General features: G+C 42.1%; 1 protein-coding gene across 6 annotated transcripts in view; it reads left to right on the top strand.

The window, feature by feature from the left end:
* Positions 1-19,847, top strand: part of acsl4a (acyl-CoA synthetase long chain family member 4a) — an 84,585-nt gene that overhangs the window by 18,687 nt on the left and 46,051 nt on the right. For 3 of the 6 annotated variants that reach the window (XM_073057959.1, XM_073057957.1, XM_073057956.1), the window contains exon 1: positions 15,223-15,334. The exons of the other annotated variants lie outside the window; for them this stretch is intronic. The gene's annotated coding sequence lies outside the window, so the exon portion shown is untranslated. Of the gene's footprint in view, positions 1-15,222; positions 15,335-19,847 lie in introns of those variants that run through there. 6 annotated transcript variants of the gene reach the window in all.

The following is a 19,847-nucleotide window of genomic DNA, read 5'->3' as shown; positions in this document are numbered from 1 at the left end:
GAATGGTTTAATTCTGCTCCCATGTCGTATGGATGCAGAAATCAGGGACAAAGGATTCTTTTTAAAAAAAAAGATGCAGCTAAATCACTTAGCAGAGCTTGTCTCATCAATAAAAATATTGAAGGAGGCTGGGACTGCTCCCTGCAACTATTGTGCATTGAATTTGTTGGAGGCTTGATATTATTAGCAAGTGGAAAGAGTGCACCTGCTGGCACTGGCTGCCTTGCGGGTGGTGAGAGTCGTTTAGTGTGGGGTGAGCGGTGAGCTGCCTGCGCATTGGCTGCCCAGGCAAGGGGAGGGAGCAGCCTTAACCTAAAGCAGGGAAGTGAGATACTAAGCTGGAGCTTGGCAACCAGGAGCCAGCTGTCGACCAGAATTAGGCAGATTAGTGACGAAAAATACATCTCCATTCAATGTCGTCAGCCGAGCCATGACTGGCCCTGGTTTCAGGCCGTTATCTTAATAAGTGATCCAAGGTGTCCTGCAGCAATAACTCAGATAATTACTGACTAGGAAAGAAACTCAGTGCATTTTTGTTTGTCCAGGAACAATACTTTACATTTTTTTGCAAAATTCTTTCCCCCCACCTCTCACTGTCAGAGTATATACACCCTGTATTGTGTTTTTATTTTATGTATATACAACGTATTATTGGCAGCAGAGGTGTCACCTCATGTCTCATTATAAAGGAAAGGTGATGCAATCCTTAGAAGCAGGTTTAACGTCATTGACATATGTCGTGAAATTTGTTTTGCGGCAGCAGTACAGAATAATACATAGAAATGTAGAAAACCTACAACACAATACAGGCCCTTTGACCCACAAAGCTGTGCCAAACATGTCCTTGCCTTGGAAATTACCTAGGGTTACCCATTGCCCTCTATTTTTCTAAGCATGTACCTGTCCAGGAGTCTCTTAAAAGACCCTATCATATCTGCCTCCCCCACCGTCACCGGCAGCCCATTCCACACACTCACCACTCTCTTGAGTAAAAAAAAAACTTACCCCTGACATCTCCTCAGTACCTACTCCCCAGCACCTTAAACCTGTGCCCTCTTGTGGCAACCATTTCAGCCCTGGGGGGGAAAAACCTCTGACTATCCACACAATCAATGCCTCTCATCATCTTATATGCCTCTATCGGGTCACCCCTCATCCTCCGTCGCTCCAAGGCCGAGTACTGTACACTCAACCTATTCTCATAAGACAGGCTCCCCAATCCAGGCAACATCCTTGTAAATCTCTTCTGCACCCTTTCTGTGGTTTCCACATCCTTCCTGTAGTGAGGTGACCAGAACTGAACACAGTACTCCAAGTGATCTGACCTGGGTCCTATATAGCTGCAACATTTCCTCTCGGCTCCTAAACTCAATCCCACAATTGATGAAGGCCAATGCACCATATGCCTTCTTAACCGTTGAGTCAACCTGTGCAGCAGCTTTAAGTGTCGTATGGACTCGGACCCCAAGATCCTTCTGATCCTCCACACTGCCAAGTGTCTTGCCATTAATACTTTATTGTGTCATTGTATTTGACCTTCCAAAATGAACCACCTCACACTTACGTGGGTTGAACTGCATCTGCCACTTCTCAGCCCAGTTTTGCATCCTATCAATGCTCTGCTGTAACCTCTGACAGCCCTCCACACTACCCATGACACCCCCAACCTTTGTGTCATCAGCAAATTTACTAACCCATCCCTCCACTTCATCCAGGTCACTTATAAAAATGATTAAAAACAGATAAATTACTATACAATATTCAGTAAGTAGTGCAAAAATCATGACGTAGTGTTCATAGGCTGGTTCGTTATTACTTCAGAAATCTAATAGTGGAGGAGAAGAGGATATTCCTAAAGCGTTGAGTCTGTGTCTTCAGGCTCCTGTACCACCTCCCCTGATGGCAGCACTGAGAAGAGGCATGCACTAGATGTTGGGGGTCCTTGAAGATGGATGCCACCTTTTTGAGGCCACTTCAAAAGATGTCCTAGATGCTGGGGGGGGGGGCGGCGAGTACCCATGATGGAGCTGGTGGAATTTGCAACTTCCAATCCTGTGCAGTGCCCTCCCCCACCTTGCATACCAGAATGGTGAGGTAACCGGTCAAAAACTCTCCACGGTACATCTGTAGGAATTCGCCGAAGTCTTTGGTGATGTATCAAATATATTGTAATACATTTAAGATCTCAAATAATAGATTGCAAACCTTGCCAGCTAGGTATTGTCCATCCATGTACACGTGTGCGCTGCTTAACGTCCATTCGGACAACGTCCAGTCGCATATACGTCTGTAGTCCTGATCGGAGAGCATGACGTAGCGAACGTACCCAGTCTCATGTATCGTGCGTCTCTTGAGTGTAGTAGCGTTTAATTCTCTTTCGAAAATATTACCATAAAGTGCATCATGGCTTCCAAACGCAGCAAAACCACTCCTAGTGATAGCAGCAGCAAGAGGCAAAGGAAAAGTATTGATTTGGAAGTGAAACAAAAGGTTATTAAACAATATGAAGCTGGAAAACCAGTGCATGCTATTGTTCGGGATTTAGGCGTGTCGCACTCGACAATCACGACAATCCTGAAAAATAAAGAGAAGATTCTTGAAGCTGTTAAAGGATCGGTTTCACTGAAATCTACAAGGCTCACGAAAATGTGAGAGGGACCTATATCGGATATGGAGAAATTGCTAAGTATATAATATGGTGTTCACACAACTTCCAAATCACATAACATCCGATTTCACAGAATGTATCGTGGGCGTTAAGTGACGCATATCTGTAATCTGTCATGTGTGGCTGATTGAGTGGCACGTAACAAACTTTTGAATTGCCACCTTTAGAATTCGGTATGCGTCCTGAAATTTGTTAACTTGGCAGCAGCAGTTCAATGCAGTACAGGACAATATAGAAAAAAATAGGTAAATCAATTACAGTAAGTGTGTGTGTACTAAATTAAAAATGGTGCAAAACAGAAATATTTTTTTTAAAATGAGGTAGTGTTCAGTGTTCATTTAGGAATTGGATGGCAGAGAGGAAGGAGCTGTTCCTGAATTGCTGAGTGGGTTTCTGTGTACCTCCTTCCTGATGGTAACAATGAGAAGAGAGCATGTCCTGAGTGGGAGAGCAATGAATGCTGCCTCTCTGAGGCACCGCTTTGTGAAGATGTCTTGGATACTATGGAGGCTAGTACCCAAGGTGAAGCTGACTAATTTTACAACTCTCTGTAGCTTCTTTTGGTCCAGTGCAGTAGCCCCCTCCCCTCCATCCGTGCCCCCGCTCCCCATACCAGACAGAGATGTAGCCTGTCAGCATGCTCGCATGCCCTCCCAGTTGGCTCATAACCTCCAAGTTTAATTCTTGTTTCTAAAAGAGTAAACTCATAGTTCCACATCTTGCACTGCAGCAAGATTATATTACATGCCACATATCCTTTGTCAAACTCTGCCAGCAGCTTTCTCTGTGACTTCATACTTTCAGGGGAAGTGTTGAATGGTTTGGCCATCTTTTGTCCTCCTATCTTTGCTATTTTTCACTCCAGCATTAATCAGTTGCATGTGCACTTAATCAACGGATTGTACTGCAGATGCACCCAATGAAGATCTGGGCTTATTTTTCATCTTGTTATATAATTATGTAAAGAATGATTTGAATCGTGATTTTTAGATCTGAAATTTTTCCACTTTTCATTTTCTCTTCTCCCCCCCCCCCCCCACACCAACCAAAGATTGTATTGTGGTTTCCTTTTCATATTCACTCTGGAAAAATTTATGTTTAAAATGTGACTGCATCACGTATCCTTACTGCAAGGTAATATCCACTGCGTAGCAGAAATCTGTGCATTCTAAGTCAGAATACTGTAACTTTTATGGTCTTCAACTAGTGAGTGGAGTTTAACCATGCAGAAGTCCAAATTTAGCTTGGTCGTGGGAAAGGAAAATGATGGAAATGGTTATTTAATGTTATGAAATGTTATTTCTGCTTTTGGTTCTGAAACCATGAGGGATATATTTGTGAGAGATGATTTTTTGTCCTACATCTGGTTTGAAGTCTTTCATCGAAGGGTATCTGCTCTCCTTGCCGTGTCTGCCATATGTGTGGCTCCTCACCCACCAGTGGACTTGACTCTTAATTGCCTGCAAAAAGAGTTTTGATATAAAAATAATTCTGAATGATTAGGTCTTAAATACTTTGAAAGGATGACCTTGTTGCAGCAGCTAATGCAAGCACGTCGGGTGCTCTTTTCCCAGTGATGTGCCGAGCTGTGATATTGTGGTGTTCAGGCTGCAGTGTGCAGCTAGTGTTTTCCCATGCCTGGGACTCCATGATACTGCCATAGACTCGCTGGTCGTTTACGAAGTTTTCGCAATCTCTACAATCTGGCAGGAAGGCCCGAAACACTAATCAAAATCAACTCTAATTGTTGTCAGATGTACGTTGCGTTAAGCAGCATTGATCTGGAGCTTAAACGCTTGGTAAGGCCGATTTCAAATTATTTAACTCTTAAAGATTACCAGCAGGGTCACTGACTAGGTTAACAAAAGAAAGCAAACACATCAGATGCACAAACTGGGCACGTGATCAACCTGATGTTAGCAATAGAAGTGAGCCTTAACCTATTCTCTCATATCGCCTTACATGAAATCTAAACTTTGCAATAGGATGTTTTGTTAATTATATCCTATTTTATCAAATGTACTCAAAATTTCATCTCCTGTAACATGGTTGTACCAATGTAAACATCTCAGTGTACTTTTTTCAGTATCTTTAATAAAAGGGCTGGGAATAAGTGTTCCACAATTTAAAAATCCAGTATTGTGCTCACTAGGGAAATAGTGACTATTATAATGCACTGTGCTTTCTTGGTACTAGAGGTAAAAATGGTGGAATTGAGACCATAGAGAGCAATTTGATTTAACATCTAGCAAGAATAGTAACTTTTTGCATGTTTTGGGGTAAAAATGGATGGAAAGAAAAAGACTGGATATCTGAAATCAAAAAGGGATACTGGTAATGCTTAGCAGGTATCTATTATACAAGAAGCAGTTCATGTTTCTAGTTAATGACATTTCTTCAGAAGTAAAATTAAAGCATGGTCATTGAGTATACTATGTGGCCAGCAACTATTCAGAGAGTGGGTAACACACGCAAAATGCTGGAGGAACTTAGCAGGTCAGGAAAAGAGTACAATTGGTGTTTCAGGCCAAGACCCTTCAGTAGGACTGGAGGAAAAAAAAAGATGAGTAGGTTTAAAAGGACCTTCACCATTCCTCATCTCCTTTCCCCTCTCTCCTTGCCTACTCATCGCATCTCTCTAGTGCTCCTCCCACCTGGTCTTTCTTCCATGGCCTTCTGTCCTCTCCTATCAGACTAACCCCTTCTCCAGTCCTTCCTAGCTCTTTACTTCATCCCTCCCCTTCTTGGTTTCACCAATCATCTTGTGTTTCTCCCTCCCATCCCCCTACCTTTTCAATCTGCTCTTCTTTTATTTTAAGAGTCCTGCTGAAGAGTCTCTGTCTGAAACGTCAACTGTACTCTTTTCCATAAATGCTGCCTGGCCTACTGAGTTCCTCCAGCATTTTATGTGTAGCTTGGATTTCCAGTATCTGCAGATTTTTCTCTTGATTGTGTTTAGAGAATAGGAGCTGGTAGAGGGATTGGGGGAAGAAGGTTCCTAATCTGTTGAGGCCCCCAAATCCTAAGGACTTTCCACAGGGGCACAATTGAGAGCATTCTGACTGGCTGCATTACTGCCTGGTGTGGGAACTATACTTCACTCATTTGCAGGACTCTGCAGAGAGTGGTGCGGACAGGCCAGAGCATCTGTAGATGTGAACTTCCCACTATTCAGGACATTTACAAAGACAGGTGTGTGAAAAGGGCTCGAAGGATCATTGGGGACCTAAGTCACCCCAACGACAATCTATTCCAGCTGCTACCATCCAGGAAAAGGTACCGCAGCATAAAAGCCAGGACCAACAGGCTCTGGACAGCTTCTTCCATCAGGCCATCAGACTGATTAATTCATGATGACAACTGTATTTCTATGTTGTATAAATATGTACTATTTATTATAAATTACTATAAATTGCACATTTAGATGGAGACAAAACAAAGATTTTTACTCATGTATATGAAGGATGTAAGTAATAAAATCAATTTATTTCAATACTTTTCATAACTCAGGATAGTGTTGGGGAGAATTGGTCTCCCTTTACCATTAGTACTTGTTGAAGTAAGTTTTTTATCAGGTGGTGGACTGTTGATTCTGAGTTTGCTGTGCCCCAGAATCCAGCTATTTAACTATTAATTGGAAGAATTTGTGAAGTATTATTATATCTGGTAATAAACAGCATCATGTGCTGTCATATGACATGGGCAATCATGGTCTTCCATCTGTCTTTAATCTGAAAAGTTCTAATAAACTCTTTAAACAGCTTCTTCCCCTCTGCCATCCGATTCCTGAATGGACATTGAAGCTTTGGACACTACCTCACTTTTTCTAATATACAGTATTTCAGTTTTTGCACATTTTTAATAATTTATTCAATATACATAATTGATTTACTTGTTTATTTATTATGTTTTTTATTGCTACTCTTGTTAAGGTTGGTAGATTTCCTTAAAGGACTTAGCCATACCAGTTTTCATAGCAGTCTGCTGGTTCTATGTTCAGTTGCTACAAAATGTTCAGGATTATATTTAATTATTTCAACTCAAATGACTCCGCACCCCTAGCGGAATTCAAACTCAAGCCTCCAGGAAAATAATCCAGACCTCTGCTGATGCAAACTTAATCATGATGCTCTACACCCATTGGGAATGTCAGGGTCCTGGGAGTAATGGCTGAGTAAGTATTTTAATCAGGTGAGGGACAAATATGCAGTACTTTTGGAAAAAGTGCTAGAATATCTCTTGTTGTGATTTAGAGCACAACCAAGTCCCACGTTTAAAATTTTATCTGGGAGGCTGCATCTCTGGTAATGGAACACTCCCTCGGTACGTCATTCAATAACCAAGCTAAACTACAAGGCTCAACTCTTTGAAGAGGGATTGAAATGAGCATTTCCATCTGAAGCACAGCTAACTCTAACCAAGCTGTTGTCTTTCTGTGTTATTAATGCTACGTCAATGGATTGGTGCTTTCATTTCCCCAGCTGTTTCTCTAGGAAGCAGATTGCGACATTTTCCTGCATTTTACGATTTCTATCTAACTTCGTGAGCACCAACAAATTCAAAAGTGGTGCTGAGTGAGTTTTGTTTTAATTTGTTGCTGTTTGTGAAGGATCGATCTATCTATTTAAAGATACAGTGCAAAATGGGCCCTTCTGTCCAATGAGTGGTGCCGCCCTGCAACCTACCTATATTTAACCCTAATGACCAAACTTAACCATATATGACCAATATGTCTTTTGGACTGTGGCAGGAAACCAGAGCACTCAGATGAAACCCACGCAGTCACACTCAGACTCCTCATAGACAGCATTGCAATTGAACTGTGATGCCCCAGCTGTAATAATGTCGAGCTAACTGCTACGCTTTGAACTACATAATCTATTTCCTTTTTTTTTTGTCCCCCACCTATTTCTAAACTTGGCCACAAGTTACAATGTTTAATGATAAATGTTCCAACCAATTCAAGAAGTTATTGCACAGTGGCAAGTTCCTGCTTTTAATTCTTTCTCAAGTCAGGTTTACAGCCAACGCTTATATTAGAATTGATAAATAAAGTGATATTGCTCAAAGCAAAATCCATGTTCACAAATTCGTCAGTTGTTTTATGTTCTTAAATCTACCTTTCCAAACGTTTTCCTCTGATTCTAACCAATTTTGCACCTACTTGTATTTATTATTGTCCGCTGTATATCTCCTGGAAGCTCCATGTATTGGTCACAAGCTTCAAGTGCAGGCTTGAAGCCTGCCCCATTTTCATGGCTGTGGTTTGACTAAGAAAAGAAATTCCTGTTTATCTCTACTGGCTCCAAATGAATTCTTGTCACTATTATTATTTGTTCTAGATCTGCCTGGCATTAGAGATGTAAGAATGGAAGATAGTTTGAAAACTTAATGGAATAATGGTTTTGTTTTCTTTGGTTACAGAATTGAAATGCAAATGTCAATATTCACTCATAATTGGTCCACTATTATCACGTGTACCGAGATATAGTGAGAGGGTTCTGTTTGCATGACATTCAGATGAAGCATTCTGTACATGCATACATTGACGTGGTACAGAAGAAAGCCAATAACAAAATGCGAAGTGTGGTTACATGAAGAGCAATGCAGGTAGTCAACTAAGATGCAAGGACTATGATGAGGTCAACTGGGAGATCAAGTGTTAACCTTGCTCTTACAAGAGTGCTGTTCAAGGGCAAGGGCAAGTTATTGGAGATGTTCACACCGATAAACTTGGTGTGTCTTCACCTCACCACCAGGTGGGTATATATTCTGTCCCACTTCTTGAAATCAACAGTCAGCTCTTTTGTTTTGCTGACATTGATGGAAAGATTGTTATTTTGGCACAATGCCACGAGGCTTTATGTCTTGTCTTGTCAATTTACTATCATGGTGCCATCGGCAGACTTTGTAGATGAATTAAAGCAGAATCTGGCCACACAGTTGTGAGTGTGGAGGGAGTAAAGCAGTGGGACTAGGATACAGTTTTGGTGTCGAGGATAATGATGGCAGAGGTATGGCTGCCAGTCCTTGCTGATTGCAGTCTGTTAATGAGGAAGCCAGGGATCCATTTGTAGAGTGGATGCAGAATCCTATGCCCTGGATTTGGACCGAGTTTGTTCTCGTACTGGGGAAAAGGTTAAGGAATCAAGCACCTGAAAGTAGAAACATATTGTAAAAGCTAAAGTATTAATGTAGGATTAGTGTAAACAGGTGGCTACTGGTCCATGTAGACTTGGTGGGTCAGAGGCTGTCCGTGCTGTGTCTCTTGTTTGGGAGGTGGAGAGGCCAGTGTCTCACCTTGTAGAGAAAATGATAATGAACCCTTATTATCGACAGAACAGTACCACCTCAGGCTGTTATTTTAGCTCGAGACTGCAATCTTCTCCAGTATTTTGCCGAGGAGATGTTTTCCGTTTCAGCAAAGTGCACTGGGGCATGTCTGTCTAAACAAAATCTCGCCGGGTTTCAGCTCAACCTTACTGACAGCGGTGCAGAGTCCATTCTCTGCACTAGGAAAGAAGTCAACTTAATCCACTTTATTGGTGACTGTTTACATGATTACTTTGTGTTCTGGGAATCAACATATTTTCAAGTTGAGTATGATTATAAGCCCAGAGCAAGGTTAACAAGACCCATACCCAAAAGGGAGTTGGCTGCAAGTAAATTTTGTATTGCCAATGTGTTTTGTAATGGTAATGCATTTATTAATCCCATATTGTATTCCTTTATAATGCTTAGCATTGTAAAGTAAGTGAACCAGTACTTACAATTTGATGAAGAATGGTCGCTAGCTTGTATTTAAACAGATTTATCAGTAGGAATGAGGGTTCTTGGGTCTACATTTGCGTCAAAACAAAGTGCAGAACTTCCTATTGAACTCTGAAAGGAAAAGGTTCTTTGAGCTGGAGGTAATCAGTAAACAATCATTCCTTATTGATCAGGTAAACAGTCATCCCTTTCTCCAGAATTCCTGACTTCGCCTTCAGCTGCTGAGGTGGATACTCTAATATTAATGAATTGCTTTTAAGCTGTGTCCACAGTCCTAGAAATAAGATGCATGGCTTACTGAGTTTTGCTTTTGAGGGGAGAGATGTAGTCAGAATAACAACTTTTGAATTTTGGTGCATGAAATTTATTTTGGAATGGGTAGTGAGGTAAAGTAGATGTGGCTGATTCACCTGATAATGAACAAGAATTTCTGAGAAGTGTGCATTGCCAGAAAAGCCAGTGTTCATTGCCAATTCTGACTTGCCCTCGAGAAGGTGATGGTGAGCTGCCCTTTTCAACTACAAAACCTCTGGAAAAGATGCTCCCACAGTGCTACTGGACAGTGATCTCCCAGTAAAAATACAGGACTGGTGAAATAATTCTAGGTGTGCTACTTCAAGGTGGCCCTGGTGTTCCCCTGCTTCTCTTGCCCTCTTCATCCTTGGTAGTAGAGGTGGTGCTTGGGTGTGTAATTGTTGTGTATTTTGCCAAAGATACACAATACATTGATGGAGGTAGTGAAAGTTCAGGATGATTTGAGGTACCGGTCAATCAGGCTGCACTGTCATGGATGGTTTCAAACTATTTGGGAATTAATAGTTGGCCACCTAAATCTTATAAGAACATAAGAAATAGGAGCAGGAGGAGGCCGTCTGGCCCATCGAGCCTGCTCCACCATTCAATGGCTGATCTGCTATGGACTCCTCTCCACCTATCTGCCTTTTCCCCATAACCCTTAATTCCCCTACTATGCAAAAATCTATCCAACCTTATCTTAAATATATTTGCTGAGGTAGCCTCCACTGCTTCATTGGGCAGAGAATTCCACAAATTCATCACCCTCTGTGAAAAGCAGTTTCTCTTCATCTCCATCTTAAATCTACTCCCCCATATCTTGAGGCCATATCCCCCTAGTTCTAGTCTCACCTATCAGTGGAAACAACTTTCCTCCCTCTATCTCCTCTATCCCTTTGATAATTTTATACATTTCTATAAGATCTCCTTTCTTGTGCTTTCTTTTCACATTACCTGACTTCTCTTTTAAAGGTATTTTCACAAATGTCACTTTTGTTTTTGCCTATACATTTACACAGGAGCTTTTTTAAAATGTAACATGCTGGTATTGACAGCAGCCAGCATCCCACATCCAATTCCTTCATTGCAAATTTCTGTTGTTAATCCCCAGCTTTGCATTTTCACTCGGTCAAACGTCTGCAATATTTCATATTGTTCAAGATTTCGACTTTAATTCTTAGCGTGTACATTCAGGTTCAGCTGTAAGTGAAGCCTTAAAACGTCTCCCTGTTTTTTTTTTGCTCTTCCTTGGTGAATGATATTCTGACATTTAACTACAGGACTTCAATTATTGCCTGACTGTGAACCATAACTGAGCACGGCTGATGTAAACAAGCATAACGAGATCTTTGTGTGGTTTTCTTGCCTGTTCCTCCTACTGTATGTTAACTCGCTACAGCCTCCCTGTTTGTGGCCAGGCATGACATTGCGTGTTATGTCTGAGGTTCTTACTGCTGCTAGGTTATACTCGATCATTGGAAAGCTTGTTTAGCACAGTTTTATTCCTAAAACATTTTGCTTTCACATTGCCCTGCTCACCTTTGAGCTGCATAGGGACCTCAATGCTTGTAGTCTTGTCTGTGGTTCATCAACAGACTCCGTCTCAGCCCATGAAGCTTGAGCTCCCATACTTGATGGGATGGGCGGGGAAGGGAATGTTAATGACTTGGAAGAGGGGACCAAGTGTAGCGCATCTATATTTGCTGATGACCCTAAATTGAATGGGAAAACAAATTGCACAAAGGATATGGAGAGTTTGCAGATGCATATAGATACCGTAGGTTTAGTGAGTGGGAAGGGGCCTGGCAGATGAAGAGCAACTAAGTGTGAAGTCATCCACTTTGGAAGGAAAAATAGAAAGTCAGATTATTTTTAAATGGTGAAAGATTGCAGTGTGCTGCTACGCAGACAAACTTGGGAACAAAAGTTTGGTTTGCAGTGCAACAGTTTGTCAAGAGGGCAAATGAGATGTTGGCCTTCATAACTAGTGGGTTTGGATTTGAAAACAGGTTATGCTGCAACAGTACGGGGTTGTACCTGGATTTGCAATTGCTTGCAGTTCTGGTTTCGCTACTTGAGGAAAGATGTACTGGCTTTGGTGGGGGTGGAGAGCAGCTTCATCAAATAGATTCTCGAAGTGGAAAGGTTAGTTTATGATGAGAGATTGAGTTGCCTGGGGCTAAATTCTCTGGAATTCAAAAGTAATCTTACAGAAACGTACGCCATTATGAAAGGAGCAGATAAGATAGGAGCAGGAAAGCTCTTTCCACTGGTGAGTGAGACTAAAACTAGGAGAATGAATTTCGGATCGAGATGAGGAAGGAGCTGCTTTTCCCAGAGACCAGTGAATCTGTGGAATTCCTGTTTTGTTTTTATGTTCTTGTATTAAGACTTGAATGTGACTCAAGTCATAAAGCAAATTAACATTGGTTACCATGAGAAAAGTATTATTAAAACATTTCAAAGTAATTGTGGAGATGCGTATCAGCATGCTCTTTTCTCCTCTTTTCACCATTCTTCTCCCCCCCCCCCCACAGTGAATAACTGACCAGCATATGGGGGGGGGCAGATTTAACTGAGGGTTTTTGATATTAAGTCATGGTAGTGGATTAGCGTCCCTACGCCATGAGTTGGCAGCAGTTTTATGTCCTTTATCCACACAATCTTGTTGAACTCGTCTCGCTCTATGAAGTCCTTATCTCATAGGCGCTGCATTGAGCCCTTCCTGACTTGTCCCAGCGTGCTTGGCCTGGAGTGAAGCTTATAGCTGAGGCTTCCCAGCCTACACAAAGGAGGCTACTACACAACAGGTTACTCCAGCCACCTGGCCAATTTAGGGACTGAGGTGATGGATTCTGCCTTTCTTTAATTGCTTTTCTGAAGGCTGTTATTCCTGCTTTTCTCTGCTTGCTGTAAAACTGTCTCATATATTTCAAAGTAAATGTATTATCAAAAATACATGTATACAAGCCTGAGATTCATTTTCTTGTGGTCATACTCAATAAATCCAGAAAATCATAATAGAATCAGTCAAAGACCGCACCAACTCGGGCATTCAACTGATGTGTAGAAGTCAACAAACGATGTAAATGAAAAAAGAAATAATACTAAATAAGGAATAAATATCGAGAAACTGAGATGAAGAATCCTTGAAAAGTGAGTCCATAGGTTGTGGGAATGTTTCAGTGATGGGGCAGGTGAAGTTATCCCTACTGGTTCAAAAGCCTGTTGGTTGAGGGGTAATAACTGTCCATGATCGTGGCCTTGAGGCTCCTGTATCTTCCTGATGGCAGCAGCGAGAAGAGTGCATGTCCGAGGCAGTGGGGGTCCTTGATGACGTGGCTGTCCTGTGACAACGCTCCAAGTAGATGTGCTCATTGGTGGGCAGGGCTTTACCCGTGATGGACGGGGCCATATCCACTGCTTTTTTTTTTGTAGGATTTTCTGTTAAAGGGCATTGGTATTTACAAGTGCAATTGCACGATTTAAAAGGCGTACTTGACTAAGGAGACGCTGGCCTAATGGACTATAAATAATATATGTTCTTTAGTCAAGATTACAATTCAGTTTCTTCTAGTACAGCATTCCAATGCAAATGGGAAAAGCATACATAGGCATAATGGACAAGGTGGGCCAAAAAACTTGTCTGTGCTGTATATTTCTGTAATTCTCTGTTACAAGGAAGGAGAATCTGGCTGCCTGTCAGAAGCCTGATAGATCCCACCACTGTTTGGGTTGCTTTGGGCCTTGCTCAGCCTTTGTCCAGGTGATATGCTTGGTATTATCACACTGATCAATATCAATGGATGAACAGTATGTTGTCCTTTTTTTCCAGTTTTTTTTTCTACAGAGCCCTTGGTTGGTGGGGTGAGGGTTGGGCTGGGGTTTGGGGAATGGACCTTGGTTTGTCCCCATAATCAAGTCTGGATTTAATTTTATGTCCCAGTGAAACTTAGCTTTGTTTATATTACTATTCCTTCATAACATCTGGAAATCCAAAGTACATACATGTTATCATGTACTGTACTATCTTGGGATTCGTTTTCTTGTAGGTATTTACTGGGGGGGGGGGTGTAAATTACAACAAAATGTTACAAAAAATGTACAAAAAGAGTAGTACACCCTAATGTGCAAAAGAAGACAAACTGCCAATAGAAATAGAAGTAAGGCTGATGGCGAGTTGTAAGGAGTCTGTGGTTCATAGAATCAGTGCAGAGTAGAGGTGAGTGAAGTTATCCGTCCCGGTTCAGGAACCTGATGGCTGTAGGATAATAACTGTTCCTGAACTTGCTGAAGTGGGACCTAAGTGGGACCTCCTGGTAGTAACAAGAAGAGAGCGTAGGGTGGATGGTGAGGAGGAGGTGGTCTTTGATGACAGATGCTGCTTTCTTGTGGTAGCTCTCCATATAAATGTACTCACTCAGTAGTGGGGAGGGCTTTGCCTGGACTGGGCTGTATCCACCACTTCCTGTTCCTGGACATTGGTGTTTCCACGATGAGACCAGTCAGTTTACTGTCCACTCTGCACCCACGGAAGTTTGACAATTTTTTTTTTTTGGCTGACATGCTGAACCTAGGCAAACTTCTAGAACAGTAGAGATGCTGAAAGGCCGCCTTTGTGGTGACAGTTGGGTGCTGCTAACCCTCCCCGCCTCCATTTTCCCCCCTAATGAGGACTGGTTCATGGGTCTCCTGACTTCCTCCTGTGGTCAATAATCAGCTGCTGTATTTAGTTTTGTTGACACCATGCGAGAGGTTGTTGCAGCACCACTCAACCATACTTTCAACCTCATTCCGGTATGCCTTTGATTCCGCCAACAATGGTGATGTCACCGGGAAACTTATCCATGACAGTGCAATGGACTGGGTAGAGCACTGTGGTGCGCCCGTGCTGATGGTGACTATGGGGAGGATGATGTTGCCAATCCATTCTGACTGGGGTCTAACAGGGCTCTTAAAACTGTCCTTCCCTTCCTGAGGCTTCACTAGTAGCACTCTTCGCCACTTGGCTGATGCCACCCGAGGAGGCGGTTCACATTCACCTTCTCGAAGGACCTGGAGTGTGCCACGGATTTGTAACTGCTCATTCTATCTGAGTTTAAAAGGAGTATGACGCGCGAATATCAACGTACAAATTATGTGCATATTTATGTGTCTCTGGGGTCTTAATTTTTGGAAGCTGATTCTCTGTGGAGTCGTATAACCCACAGCAAAGTCTGATGAGAAAGAAGCTAGGCTAAGGTCAAGCTAAATGTTTATCCTGCGTAAAACCTTGTGTACTTGTAATCCATGTGACTCAATTGGTTTGATGCCATTCATTGGATCTGCCTCAAGTTATCTGTTAATGTTGATTTCCGTTTTCCCTTTTTTGTAACCACCTCTGCTGTGACAAAATGTCCCAGTCGGATTTCTGAATCACTTCCTGCCCGAGTGTTCTCCCCTTTCACCTAGTACTGAGGATAGTGAGCTAGTTCTGAGGGTGTAGCAAGCACGCTGCTTATAAAAAGATCAGTTCTGTCTCCACATGCTGCATTCCAGACCCTTGCAGCAGGCTGAAAACATTGGCCGGGAATCTGAAGAGTTGCTCGGTGCATCCTGCTGGTAAGGGGAATAGTTTAGCTTCTGATTTATTTTTCTAAAGGAGATATTTACTCTAAAATTTAAACTGTGAACTACTCTAGGACATTGTGGGGTGCTGTTGAATAAACTTGAGCCACTTGATTTGAAAAGAAATAAATCTGTTTTTTGGGTTGAAGCAATTCAGTTGAACTTTACAGTAGATTTGTGACCCATTTCTATATCTTGGCTTGTATTTTAGAGCCAGTGTTGTCGGGTAAATACACTCTGGTACCTTTTGTACGTAAGCAAGCTGCCACTGAGTGTATGTTCGTGGTCTTCTGCAGCTGTAGCCCATCCACTTCAAGGTTTGGCATATGTGTTCAGAGATGCTCTGTTGTAACACATGGTTATTTGATTTACTGTCACCTTCCTGTCAGCTTGAACCAGTCGTGCTGTCCTCTAACCTCTCTCATTAACAGGACATGTTTGCTGGCAGAACATAATGTTCTTTTTATTTTTCACACCATTCTCTGTAAACTACATGTGTGTGAAAATCCCAGGAGATCAGCCGTTTCTGAGATACTCAAACCATCTCATCTGGCACCAACAGTCATTCTACAGTCAAAATCACTTGGATCATATTTTTGTCCCATTCTGAGCACCTGACCCTGGCTGATTATATATTTGTATTAATGTGCAGGTGCATCTTAGGAAGTGGCTACTGAGTGTAGAAATCAAACTATAGATATTGACTATCTAAAGACTTATAAATGCTCAGCAGGTCAGTATCTGTGGAAAGAAACAAATTTGATGTTTCAGGTGTAAGATCTTTCACCAGTGGGTAGGTAAATGTGTTAAAAGGAAAAATCACTGTCAGTCTATGTATGTCATGGTCCACAATCCTTCAGTTGGCAGCTTCTTTCCTTTCTGTGTGTTTGTGTGGATTTTGTTGGACGTGATCTCTTCAAACTATGTACCTGCAGTCCTATTCAGTGAGAGTTGAATTGGGCATGGGAGATTGGATGTGGGCAGCTCGCTTCCTGACCTGGTCTAGATGCTGAGTGGTGGGTGTAGGCTGGCTTGGTCTTGACAAAAAGTCAATTAATACTGAATTGGAATGTCTTTTCCTGAACTGAGTGGCTTGTTAGACCATGTCAGAAGGCGTATTTGGAGCTGTATGCAATTTGCTTGCCTGAAGAGTTTTAATAAACTCACTTGCAACAGAGCTCTAGGTGCACTGGTCAGGGAGGGCTTATTACAAAATAGATGTGCTGAGTTCTGGAAATAATGTGCAAGTTGTCCTAAGTTCACCAGCAGTGAAAGGGACAATGACTCAAATAAATGAATTTCCACAATCTGTGGTTGACAGCATAGTGTTGCATTTGACTGTTAACCGAGAGATTGTGTAAGGTCAAATGGATTTCAACATAAACCTATACTGATCCCTTTTAACCTTAAAACAGATAGGACAGAGTTCTTGCCAAAAATTTACATGCGGTGTAAACAGATCTGATGATCTTTATGCATTATTAATAAGATTGCCCATCAGATTTGGAACTGCAGTACAAAAGGAAAATACCGTAGCCCAATTTCAAAATGCAAACAGGAGGAAATCTGCAGATGCTGGAAATTCAAACAACACACACAAAATGCTGGTGGTACGCAGCAGGCCAGGCAGCATCTATAGGAAGAAGTACAGTCGACGTTTCGGGTCGAGACCCTTTGTCAGGACTGACAGGGGAAAAAAGAGATAGTAAGAGTTATGAGAGAGGGAGGGGGAAATCCGAAATGATAGGAGAAGACAGGAGGGAAAAGATAAAGCTAAGAGCTGGAAAGTTGTCTGTGTTGGGACCAATTCTTTTTATGTTACATGTCAATGTCTTGGATAATGGACCTGGTAGCTTTGTGGCAAAGTTTGTGGACAATACAAAGATGGGTGAAGGTGTAGGTAGTTTAGAGGAAATAGAGAGGCTACAGAAGGACTTGGATTAGGAGAATGGGCGAAGAAATAGCAGATGGAATAGTGTCAGGAAGTGTTTGGTAGAAGAAATAAAAGTGCTGTCGGACGATCTTGCTCACACAAGGTGCAGTAAGTGAAGGTGATGGTTCATCAGCAACTTGGCAACAGAATGTGTGTTCTGATTTATTCTGGAGAGTCTAATGCTCCGTGTTATACACTCATTGCACATTTGTTGATGAGGAAGTAGCTATGAAAAGCACAGACTGACATAAACAGAATGAGAGAGCCAGACAAGAAGGAAAATAAATAATGTACAGGCTTAAAAAATAAAGTTGAGGCTAAGATGTAACTGGGCTCTCTTGGTAGATCTGATATTCAGCAATGTAATCAAGATATGAATAAAACATGATCCTGAAGCAAAATGTTCATATGCTGGATATCTGAAATAATAACGTGCTAGAAATATCAAGATCAGTCAATAACTGTGAAGACAAAAACAATTAGCCTCAACGACCTATTATTAGAAGTGAATCATAACGTAACAGTATATTTTCTCATTATATTTATGTGCCTACTGAGTGCACATTGTGAATGTCTTTGTGACATGAGCCCCATGTTACTACCCCACTGAGGCAAGTGAGGTCATTTTCAGCTCTACGTGAAAATTGGGTTTACTGATTTTTTTTTGTGGGAGGGGGAATGGTCTACTTCTGAGAAAAACCGACCAAATGTGATTCTATCAACTTATCTGTAAATAAGTGGGTGTGCTGCACATCATTTGAGAGCTTTGCCTTTCTCCACGAGCTCTGTGCAACCTTCTTGGAAGCCACTTCCAGACTAATTAGTTTAAAATCTGTTGTCTCCGTATTTATGATGTCACTAACCTGTGCCTTGTATCCCGAAGTAAATCCTAATAGATTAACTTGGAAGCAATGGTAGAACTTGTTGCCTTTCTGATAAGAGCAGGCAAACATTTCAAGCATCCAATGCGATCTTTTGATTAGAAGGCAATCAGATCAGATATATAATCACTGACACGGCATAAAATTTGTTTTTGTGTCAGCAGTGCAGTGCAAGTCATGGCATTACTGTAAGTTACAAAATAATTGGCTCAAGAAGAGGGGAATGTGAGGTAGTGTCAATAGAATGCTCAGAAACCTGATAGCTGAGAGGATATTGTTGTTCCTTTCCACACCTTGTGCTGTATCGGGCGGCAACCTTGCTTTTCTTTTGCATTTTTGTCCATTTTTTTTTTACGCGGTTAACTCGACACTCAACCCAGCACGGATGGAAAGCGTGCAAGGAGCCGGCCAGATTCGAACCCGGGACCATTCGCCTCAAAGTCAGGTGCGGATGCCACTACACCATTCACTACACCACATGAGGAAGAAGTTGTTCCTGAATTTGTTGACTGTGGGCCTCCTACAGAGAAGAGGGCATTTCCTGGATGGTGAGGATCCTTGGTGATGGATGCCTTTGCCTTGAGATGCCACCTTGTAAAAACTCCCTCAATGGTGGGGAGCTTTGTGCCTATGGAGTAAGTGGCTGAGTCTGTAACGCTCTGTAACCCCTTGCCTTCATGATGAAACCATACAGAATGCTCTTCACCCTAGATTGTAGGAATTTGTGGGAGTCCTTGGTGATATACCAGCTCCAAATGAAGAAGAGCTGCTGGCATTCCTTCTTAATTGCATCAATGTGTTAAGCCCAGGATGGATCCTTTTGAGATGTTGGTATCCGGGAGCTTGAAGCTGCTGACCTTTTCCACACTGAGCCTTCGGTGAGGACTGGTGACTTCCCCCTTCCTGAAGTCCACAATCAATTCCTTGCCCTTGCTGATGGTGAGTGAGAGGCTGTTGTTCCAACACTACTCATCGGCTGGTCTCTCCTGTATTGCCTCACCTTCAACATCAGCAACACGTGTCAGCTGCCAATTTGGCACTTGAAATGTGCTTAACCCCGCAGTCCTGGGTGTAGAGAGAGTGGAACAGTGGGCTAAGCACGCATCCTTAAGGTCGATATGTGTTAAGGCCTGTGTCGATTTGTCAGCGAGATGCTACTACTGATCTATGTTGTCTGTGATCTCCCAAACGTTACAAATGTTGAGGTCTCCTGATATCCTGGGAGCACGGATCCCACTTTGCAGGAGACCCTACCTGCTGTGGTAACTTTATTTTGATGCAAACGTGGTGGTTAAGGTTTACTCCAACACCACACCAAGGAGGAGGTTGTAGTGGGGTGTGGTGGCATGGGAAATGTGATGAAAAGATCATAACCACAGATTGGCTTTCCAATACTCAGTGATTGAATCATTAATCCAATACTGTGGGTTTATTTTTGTACAATTGACTCAATCACAACCGTAAGACAAAGGTGTGGAATTAGGCCATTTGGGCCATCAGGTCTGCTCTCCCATTCCATCATGGCTGTTTTATTATCTCTCTCAGCCCCATTCACCTGCCTTCTTATAACCTTTGGCACCCTGACTAATCCAGAACCTATCAACCTCCATGTTAAGTATGCCTAATGACTTTGCCTCCACAGCTGTCTGTGGCAATGAATTCCCCAGATTCCAAGTACATTTATTATCAAAGT

This window comes from Hemitrygon akajei, chromosome 10 (genome assembly GCF_048418815.1).
Source record: "Hemitrygon akajei chromosome 10, sHemAka1.3, whole genome shotgun sequence".
NCBI classification, from domain to species: domain Eukaryota; kingdom Metazoa; phylum Chordata; class Chondrichthyes; order Myliobatiformes; family Dasyatidae; genus Hemitrygon; species Hemitrygon akajei.
Note: the sequence above shows the minus strand (reverse complement) of the source record. Positions and strands in the feature narration are given on the sequence as shown.